An 11,015-nucleotide genomic window follows, 5' to 3' on the forward strand; every position below is an offset into this window, starting at 1 on the left:
CTATAGCTTCTTACTAATATTTTAGTAGCCTAACTATAAGAAAGAGTTACTAGCCTAAAAGGATAGCTAAATCCTCTATTTATAACTATATAACCTAGGATACTGCTTCTAGGTAATAGCTATTTGCTAGGTTTACTCTCTTGCTAAGAAGGCAAGCAATAAGAAAGAGAATATATACCCTCTAGAGAAGAGTAGTAATAAACTTAAGGGGTCTACTATAAACTCTTTTCCTCTTGCTTTACCCCCTCTTTAGGAGTATTATATATAGCTTTTATCTATAATAATAAATGCCTAAAGGGCTAGATTTAGAATAGAGTTTTAGTAGTAGTAAGTGCTACCTTTTATTATAGTTATTATTACTTCTTGCTATATTTTCTGTAATATTTTCCTCTAGTTTAGCCTACTTAGGCTTGCTTAAATGCTTAGATTATACTAGTAGTATTTTCTATATTCTTAGTAGTAACCTATTAGTTATATTTAGTAGGCTATTCTTTCTATTTTACTAGGTATAAGGTACCTTCTTAGGAGTTTCTCTAGTTCTTAACTTTCTCTACTTTATACTTATTCTTATTATCTTCTAACTTAGGTATAAAGAGTACCTCTTTGCCTATATCTTGCCTATATTTCTATAGTTCTAATATAGTAATAGAGAATATATTATATAGCTAATTATATTATTATAGTAGGGCTACCCTATATGCTTATTTTCCTACTATCTTAAGAACCTAAAATAGTCTAATATAGTAGGAAATTAGCTTTCTTTTCCTCTCCTTAAACTAGAGGTTCTTAGTAGCTAATATAACTAAGTTCTCTCTCTTTAGAGTAAATAGCTAATACTATAAGTTATAGTACTTTACTTATACTTCTATAGCTTTTTACTAGTAACTCTTAAGTTACTTATATACTTTATAGAGCTTCTAAGTATAGTCTTTTACGCTTAGGACCTCCCTTATATTACTCTTAGCCTTAAGAGTAAGGTAAAACTCTAGCATATAGCCTATTAAGGCATAATATAGAGAGAGGCCTATAGTGCTACTAACTATATTATTATAAGCAAATTAGGCTTATAGTAGTAGCTATAGCTAGATAGCCTATTTCTCTCCTATAAAGTAGTATAAATAATACTTAATAACCTAGTTTATTTACTCTATTTGCCTATTAGTTTATAGGTAAAAAGCTATAAATAGCCTCTACTTTATCTTTAATATATAGTAGAGGTTAGCCTAGAATTAGCTAGTAAAGACTAATTCTCTATTAGATATAATCCCCTATAGAGCTCTAAATTAGAGTTTAACTTTCTTATAAAAGAGCTCTATAAGACCTATAGTATTAATAGTAGTAGGTATAAAAAGGAAGAGAGAATACTTAGTATATTAGTCTACTATTATAAGGATTAAGTTAACTTCTTGCCTGCTATAGTAGCTTAAGAGTAGTCCTATAATAAAGTCTATTAAGATTTTAACCTAGGGTTACTAGGGTATAGGTAGAGATTTAAGAGATCTATATAGGCAATACTATCTAGTAATAACCCCTTAGTATATAGTATAGCTAGCTATATAATCTTTAACTTTAGCTCTTATACCTAGCTAGTAGAAGTACTATTAAAGTAGCTTAATAGTTCTCTTTATTCTAAAGTAACCTGCTAGTAGATTATTATAATATAGCTATAATAGCTCCTACCTAGAGCTAGATTCCTATAGAATAATAGCTCTATTATTATATAGTATAAGGCTACTTATAGTATAAGTATAAATACTACCCTTTCTCCTACTATTCCCTTTAGAATTTATACTAGCTTGCCTTTATAGTTTAGTATCTTTCTTTTAGGCCTTATATAGTATTTCTATTAGAGGTTTAGCTAGGTTATTATTATAGGTAGGTTACAGCTTAAGAGCTTATCTAACCTTCTCTACTATAACTATCTATATAGACCCTACTTTCTTCCTAATTTAGTTATTAATTTAGGATATAGTTACTATATCTTAGGCTATTATATAAGCTATAAGAGTTATATCTCCTAAATTATTAGGCACTAGAACTTTCTTATTAGCTATAACTAAGATAGAGCTAGTAGCTTCTAGCGTTTTGCTATATCTTCTTTAATGTATTAGTACTAATTCTACTTCTTAAGTAGGTGCTAGCTTCTTTTCTAAGTCTAGTATTAGCTCCCTATTAGTAATAGGTTTACCTTTATAGTTAGGCTATCTAGAGAGCCTATTAGCAGGATTAGTCTTTCCTACCCTATACTTTATAGTAAAATAGAAGGGTAATAGAAATATATACTAGTAAGCTTGCCTTCTATTTAGCCTTAGCTAACGCATAAAGGTTTATAGGTTAAGATAGTCTAATAGGACTTTAACTAGGTTAGCTACTTCTTTAATATAGTATTACTAGTATTTAAATAATTCTACTATAGTAAATAGCTCTTAGTTAGGCATTTTATAGTTCTATTCTATATTTATAAATTTCTAAGACTAAAAGGCTATTAGGTAGTATTGCTCTTTATTATCTAGTTATAAGAGAATACCTACTATAGTAAAGTTAGATATATCTATTTTAATGCGTACTAGCAGGTTAGAATTATAGTGCCTAAGTAGAGGTGCCTTCTTAAAGGCAGCTTTAAGGCAGTTAAATGCCTGCCTCTTCTCTATTTAAAAGGTAATAGGCCTAGGTTTAGTTTCCTACTAGCTCCCTTTTATTAAGGCATTTAAGAGTGCTATAATACTAGAGTATCCCTCTATAAACTATTAATAGAAGTTATAAAATCTAAGAAAGACCTATACTTCTTAGTAGGTAGTTAGCTCCTTCTACTATAGAATAGTATTAACTCTCTAAGAATCTATTAATATTCTATCTACTAATAGGATAAACCCTAGGAATTTAATAGAGTTCTAATAGAAGGAGCACTTAGAGAGCTTTATAAATAGCTCTACTACTCTTATTCTTTCTAGCACCTGCTATATATACCTAGTATAGTCTTTCCTATTCTTAGAGAAGATAAGAATATTATCTAGATATACTATATAAATAGTATTAATTAGCCCCCTTAGAGCCTAATAAATATAGCTTTAGAAAGTAGCTAGAGTATTAGTAAGGCTAAAGGGCATTACTAGGTACTTATAGTAACCATATTAGGTCTAAAATGCTATCTTCTACTTATCCCCTTCTTTATGTAAGATAAAGAGCTTCTATAAGAGAAGAATACCGCAAACAAATTCTACCAATAATATTGTAAGCAAATTCTACCAATTAGAATACTTATATATTATTAGTAAGCAGGATTTTTTTACTATATAAAGAAGGAATCCTCCTTCTAAAGATAAAAAGAGACTTAATCCTTAATTTATTCTATAATATAACGATAATATAATCTTATTCCCGTACTATTCCCAAATTATATTCTATGATAATAGCTTACATAATAACCTATTATCCTAAGCTATATATATTAAGGTTATATCTGTATTATATCTGTATAATAACCTTATTTCCATCTTATTCCCGCGCATAACTAAACCTCCCTTTTACTCAAAAAGGCTCTACCTTTTTCACTTTAATGTAAATCTAATAGTAGGCATCCTTAATATTAATTTTAGAGAAGAATTTAGCTTCTCCTATCTAAGATCTCTAAAATTAGGGGTAAAGTATACTAATTCTTTTCTGTAATCTTATTAAGTTCTCTATAGTTAATATAAAGTTAAAGCATCCTATCTTTCTTTAGCACAAATAGAATAGAAGCTCTAGCTAGGCTCTTTAAGGGTCTTATCTGCCCTTTAGCTAGGTTATCCTTAAGGTATTCTCTTAGTTCTCTAAGCTCTCCTTATAAAAGAGAATAGATAGAGCTATAAGGAGGCATAGTATTAGGTATTAGGTCTATACTGTGGTTAGCTTCCTTATGTAAAGGTAGGATGCCTGCCTGTATGTCTATAAAGATATCCCTAAATTCCTCTAGTTCTATTAGGATATCTCCTATATTTTCTTATTCTTATAGAAGCTCTATATTCTCTAGTAGAAATAAATCTTTACTAGGAATAGCTAATATAGAGTATATAAAGGCTAAATCTTAGACTTTCTTTCTAAATTGCTAGGCATTAAGTAGCTTAAAGTAGTCCTTTTAAGTCTTATACTATTATTCTTAGCTATATATTAATAAGTAAATCTTATAAGCAGTAAGTATATATATCCTAATTAGTAGAGAACTTCTCTATAAATTTAGGTTTCTATCTATAGCAATATATAGTATAGATAATTATTTCTCTTATTCTTAAGAGTTAATAGCAGTAAGGGAGACTCTATAGATGCTATAGTAGGAAACTATAAGGTTACTAATTATATAGAGAATAGAAGGGGTTATAGTTACTTAAGAGAGCTTATATTATCTTATAAATTAGGCGCTTATAAGATCTATAGCTATATAGCTATCTAGGTTTATATGTATTTTAATAGCTTTTTAGCCTTATATAGTTACCTAGCTCTTAAAGTAGTACCCTATAGGTACTTCTTCCTATATAGCAGAAGTAAGAGTAGCTACTTTTGCCTCTAGCTATTTTCTAGAGCGTTTTGCGTATATTTAAGCAGCTTATTATAAGCTAGGCATAAATATCTCTTGCTCCTATAATTATAGCACTAGGGTTTCTAAGGTAGCCTAATATTATTTAGGCTAGATAGTTAGTATCTCCCTATTATAGTTAAGAGAAATAGCAGCTATTTCCCTAGTAAGTTCTTACGCTATTATTTGCTTGCCTTATAGCTTTATCTCTTATTAAGGCTCCCTTCTTATTTCTATTTCCCCTTTCTAGGCATTATATCCTAGAATTATTAGGCTAGCTATACTACTTTCTCTTAGGTTATTCCTATTATAGAGGTATATAGATTAATATAGTCTTATAGCTCTAAGTAGAGTTTTGTAAAGAAGGTAAAAGCTTTAGCCTTCTTGCTAGGTCTTTCTAGGTATTTCTCTAGCAAATTAAGGTAGATACTAAAGTCTATTAGGCTTTACCCCTCTAGCTACTAAGCCTTTTTAAGCTATATAGCTATCTAAGCCTCCTAGTTTATAGCATCCTTTAGTAGGGTAAGAGTCTATACTTAGAATTCTTTCTAGTTATTCTTAAGGTCTTCTCTCTTACTACCTAGTTATTTATTAAGGTATTAGTTCTATCTTACCCTATATATAGAGGTTATATAGTCTAGTATAAAGAGAATCTTCTAATAATTATAGTAATACTTATGCTTTACTCTATTAAAGGCATAAGTTAGGTTATTTATCTAGATCTTATGCTTTTATAGATTAGTTAGATAGGAGAGAGCTATAATATTCTTAACCTTAATCTCTTAGCTACTATTACCTAAGGAGTTCTAAAAGTCTTAGCAGTATCTTATAAGAGTATTACTAGAGAAATATCTACTTATATAGTTTATAAGCTAAAGTAGCTAATCTTTCTTTTCTTATAGTTTCTATAGCTCTTCTAGCTATATAATTTAGGCGCATATAGCTGCCTATTTAATCTTAATTAGGAGGGAAACCTCTATCTCTTAAATAGAAGCTATAGCATTTACTATACTTAAGGTTAGCTAGGAATTTGCTATAGGTATAGGAGTATTTTACATGCTTTTAGTCCCTATATTGCTTCTAGGTAGCTTAAAGAGAAGCTTTAGAATTATAATAAGCACTATAATAGTAGTAGATAAAGCTAGGTAGTAGTAATAGGGTATATTATATTTAAGACTAAAGCTTGCTCCTATATATATATATATAAAGCGCTAGTAATATGCAAGTAAAGGGGCAGTAACACGTAGCAGAGAGCGGGGTATTACTCGTGCGCGCGTGCACCTTACAGTTTTACTAGTAATTTCCTTATTATAAAGGAATTATTTAATATTAATCTAGCTAATTATTCTACTATAGAGAAATATCTTAATAAGATAAAAAGCCTTTATAATAAATTAGAAGCTAGAGAAATTACTATACTAGAAATTATTATTATAGCTTAGGTTTTAAATAATCTTATAGAACCTTATAGTGGATTTATAACTAATATAAATTAAGCATTAAGGTCTAATCCTAATACCTATAATTTAGAGGCATTAAATTCTAGCTTAATTAATAAAGAATATTAATTAAACTTAAATAAATCTATTTATTTACTAAAAAATAGATAGAAGAAGAATAAAATAGCTATTAAATGCACTTATTATAATAAAATAGAGTATTTAGCTAAGGACTATTTTCTTTTATATCCTAATAAGGCTCCTAAGGGATATAAAGTCTCTAAAAAGTCTTTAAAGGATAAGAATTCCTATAAAAATAGTAAAAAGTAGTTAAAGGATAATCAAAAATATATCCTAAATACCTAAAATAGTAATAATAAGACTAATAGTCCTATTACTACTATTTCTAGGTCTATTAGCCCTAGACTAAGATTTAAAGGTATTATTAACCTCTACTTCTTATAAAAGGGATAGAATAAATAATAATATTCTTCTAGGACCTATAAAAGATATAATCCCTTTATTAAAGGAAATATCTAATAAGGCTAAGAAGAATAAGCCCTATAACTATAAAAATAGGAATATTACTAGATTTATCTATAATACTAGTGCTACTAGGCATATAATATTAACTAAAGATAACCTAGTTAATTATAAACCTATTAATTAAAAGGTTATTTAGGGAAAAGCCTTATCTATTATAGTTAAAGAATATGGTAATTTAATTATTTAATTTCTAAGTAATAAGACTTAAAATTACTATATTTTAAGAAACTGCTTTTATATCCCTAAATTAGGAGTAGATATAATAAGTTAATTGTATTTAAATATAAGAGAAAGAGCTTCTATAGAAAGAGAATATCTCTATCACAAGTAAAGTCTACTACTAAGGCACTTAACTTTAAAGCTATTTAAACCTTATATTAAGGCAATTAACTTTAAAGCTATTTAAACCTTATTCTAATTAATATTTTACTATATAAAGAAGGAATTCCCTCTCTTTAGGTAAAGAAAAACTTAATCCTTAATATATTTTGTTGGCCCAAAACAAACATACCTAAGAGCTCAGAGTAACCCGCAAAATACCGCACTTACACGCAGCTCGTTAGCAATTTAGTCTAGATTATTACTTCCCTTTAGTCTAAATAGTTAGAATCCTTCTAATTGCCTAGATTAAATAATATTTAATCTTTAATTGCTTTAGTCTTCCCGGAAGCCTTTAGCAATGTTATTTGGTGGTGCACCTCTGTGAGGTGTAGCCTATAGCAAAGAAAGGCGCCTTCTGGCTGGGTGGTCAGAAGTCTTCCAATTGCCTAGATCAAATAATATTTAATCTTTAATTGCTTTAGTCTTCCCGGAAGACTTTAGCAATATTATTTGGTGGTATACCTCTGTGAGGTGCAGCCTATAGCAAAGAAAGGTGCTCTTAGTTAATAAGGGATTTAGTAAATAAGCATTAAATGCATTAAGTAAATAGCTCTAGTTAAGAAAATCGCGGTTAAGTCTATTAGTTAAAAATTTATCTCGCTAAAGGGGGAAGAACCTCCCTTTTATCTGTATGCTAGCTAGAAGATCAAATAAAAACACTAAGTCCCTTTTTCCTATCCCCTTATTAGGCCCCCAAGTGTAAGCAACTCCGCCCACATAATATATAGAATAGTTTTTATTTCTATACTATTTCTAAATTATATTCTATAATAATTGCTTACCTAATAAGCTATTATCCTAAGCTACTTTTAACTAAGGTTATATTTATATTATATCTATATACTAACCTTATTTCTGTTTTATTCCCGCGCATAATTAAACCTCCCTTTTACTCTAAAAGGCTCTACCTTTTACAATAACCTATTACTAACGTAACATTTAACCGCTTAGACTAACCGATATAAACGTTTCTGCCAACATAAACCTTATCTGGTTTACCCGTTAGGAACCCTAGTCGTTACACATAGAAGCCAATCTACTAGATATATTTATGGTGCTTCTGCTATCTTTACTTGGCACATTAGCTACGGCAAACTGGTTACTGTGTTGTTAAATCCCCCTTTAGTCTGGTTTTATCCTTCTAGAGCAACAAGCTTCCAGGTTATTAAAGAACCTATAATTACTGGAAGGCTTAGTAATTATGCTGTTGCGAGAATTAAAATCGTACATCTAGCTATTTTAGCAGCTATTAAGTTTTAATATAAGTTCTAGCCTTATAATAACCTTTTAAGGTAGATTGCTACCTTTAGTTATCTTAAATTAACTGTGAAATAGCGTTTAGTTAAACATGCTAAACTGTATCTAAATAATAGAGCCTAGAACATTAGTAAGTTAACTAATAGCTTAATAGCGTAGCTACTACTACAAGAACAATTTACACAAAATAGCGCATCCATAAGCAATATAAAGCTTTATAAGCTGCAATAGAAGCTATTAAAGCTTAACAAGGAGGTAACAGAAAAAAGAGAGCGTCTACACAAGAAGCACGTGAATAAGGTTGCTAGGCTCTAAAGTGCCTTTAACATGCACGAAATAGGTTGCCTAAGAAAGCTAAAAAGAGGCAGGAGCTCTATAGTGAGAAGGTTAGAAGTTTAAAAGCCCTTAAAATACAGCAAAAGGTTAAAAGAATATAACTTAAAAGTAAAGAAAGAATAGCAAGACTATATCTTTAGGAAGAATAGAGAGCAAATAATGTAAAATTTTATTTTTCCGGAAAGATTAGCTAATAAACCAATCTGTGTAACTTAAGTCAACAAGTTAGATCTTACTATAGAAAAAGAATAAGCGCAGGACTTAAAGGTGGTTAGATAAGAGCGCAAGAACTAAGACATATTGTTGTTACGGAGGCACACTTGGAGAATCAAGGGACTTAAACCACAAATCGGCAACACAGTCAAGCCCGACTTTCCTAGTCTTTTAGTTTTCTTCTACGGACAGGTGCGGAATTGGCAAAATATATGCGCAGATTGATCCAGTTCTTTCGCCGCCTAAGGTTTGGTAGCCCTTTTGCCGGTTGGCAGGCAGATCTGGCAACGTTTAATTGTAGATAATGCTGGTTGCCCGTCCTAAATGCTTAATGGGGAGGTCAGACTAAAGATATGCGTATCGTTATGGTTGACATGTTTCACAAAGTAAAAGAGATCGCGAATAATAATCGTGAGGTTTCGCCGTATACAAACATAATAATTATTAGAAGGAATCTACTGTAGTCCCTAAGCTGCAACTATTGTAGCCACTAGTCTGCAAACTATTGTATTTTAAAGCGGCTGCATCCGCATAACGATAGTGAGACAATGAGTCTTCGAGGGAAAACCCACGTGCAGCTGCATGGTTTCTATGATACATAAGTCGGACTAGGTCTGTTGCTGTATGTCTATCTAATTTCTATGTAAGGAAGTATGATTTTAGACCCTCGCATTCTGACAAGTTTTGTGCTATTCTGGAGGACTAAAGCGCCTTTTGCCCAGAGGAACCCACCCCCTAGCACGCAATTATTTTGGCATGGGAACACCACACATAGTATTAAAATCCTCCAATATAATAATTACATGTTAATATTAGATATTTACTGCGACCATTTAACTCTTTGCCCATTTAAATATTCCGTTTTAAATTAGGCTAAATCTTTTGTATACATGGGGATCGCCTCACCTCTGCGTCTAATCCATGGCCAAAAATGACTCTTCTGAGGTGCAAGGGCATTCCAAGCTACATATCGATGGGCAAAACTTGGCTCTATTGCTTAGATAATTGAATAGCTATGACTAATTGCTAGGGCCGTGAACTCTCAGCGTTCGGCTAACTCTAGCCGTTGCACCACCTCTCTGAAGTGCAGAGCGTAACGTAGTGTTTTAGTCTAAAATTCCCACCCTATGATGCGCAACAATCCGTTGTCGGCCGGCCGAGCTTAAACTCCAGTGGAGAACTCCATACAACGACCGAAAACTTTCCCCCTCGCTTGTATACGTAGAGTATAATTGCCTGCTATAAGTTAGTCATTAGGACGAAAGACCCTCATCGATGGGTGAACTCACCACACAGCTTAGATCTGTGTAGGCTGAACACATTTTTGCCTTTGTGAATCAAAAACAAAACCTGTTTGACAAGAAGGGGGCTGATCGAATAGTGCCCGAGCACTAAGTGCCGAAGGGTTCTGTCTAACAGGAACACACTTTTCCCTTTTTGAATCCAAAACAGAACCTGTTGGACAAGAAGGGGGCTCATTGAACAGTGCCCGAGCACTAAGTGCCGAAGGGTTCTGTCTAACAGGAACACACTTTTCCCTTTTTGAATCCAAAACAGAACCTGTTGGACAAGAAGGGGGCTCATTGAACAGTGCTCGAGCACTAAGTGCCGCATCTATGCCCTATATTTTTTGATTACATTAGCATGAGACCGTTTATTAGACTAATCGTTATTTATGAGTAATATCTTAATTCGCTGTATTGCGAGCATATTGTATTAGGGTACTCTTAGCAAATATATACTAAAAGAATACTTACCCGGGTTTCTAAGTCCTCTTCCATAATAGGTATAGCTGCACCTAGCCCGTATAGGACAGTAGAAAGAGCAAAAAGAAGCTTCATATTGGCCAAAGGTAAAAAGAAAAAGGTTGAAAAATATCAGAGATGAGAATCAATAGGTTATCAATGCACAGAGTGTAGTGTTTGGTATAGCTACTCAGCGGAATTAATTACAAAAGGGGATCAATATATAGATAAATAAATGTGTGGATTATATGTACACCTCATTCCAATATATAAGAGACGTCCTATCTTAGCATAGCATAGCCAAGGAAGTTTCAACTTGTCAGGGCAATGCAATGCCATAACATGCACCAGCAACCATACCATTATGCGTTTTTCTAGGACCTAATACACTTTGCTGCGGTTCGGTGCGAGATGCCAAGCACTTCCCTACGTGTGCTTGAGACGCCAAGCATGGCGAATGGGCCACTTCTTGGAGTTGGTAACGAATTCTTGATTCTGCTAACATGCTCTGCTAATGTCTGAAGAGTGCTTTGGAAAGGATCTCTAGAT

The sequence above is a fragment of the Pochonia chlamydosporia genome, chromosome 4 (genome assembly GCF_001653235.2).
Source record: "Pochonia chlamydosporia 170 chromosome 4, whole genome shotgun sequence".
NCBI classification, from domain to species: domain Eukaryota; kingdom Fungi; phylum Ascomycota; class Sordariomycetes; order Hypocreales; family Clavicipitaceae; genus Pochonia; species Pochonia chlamydosporia.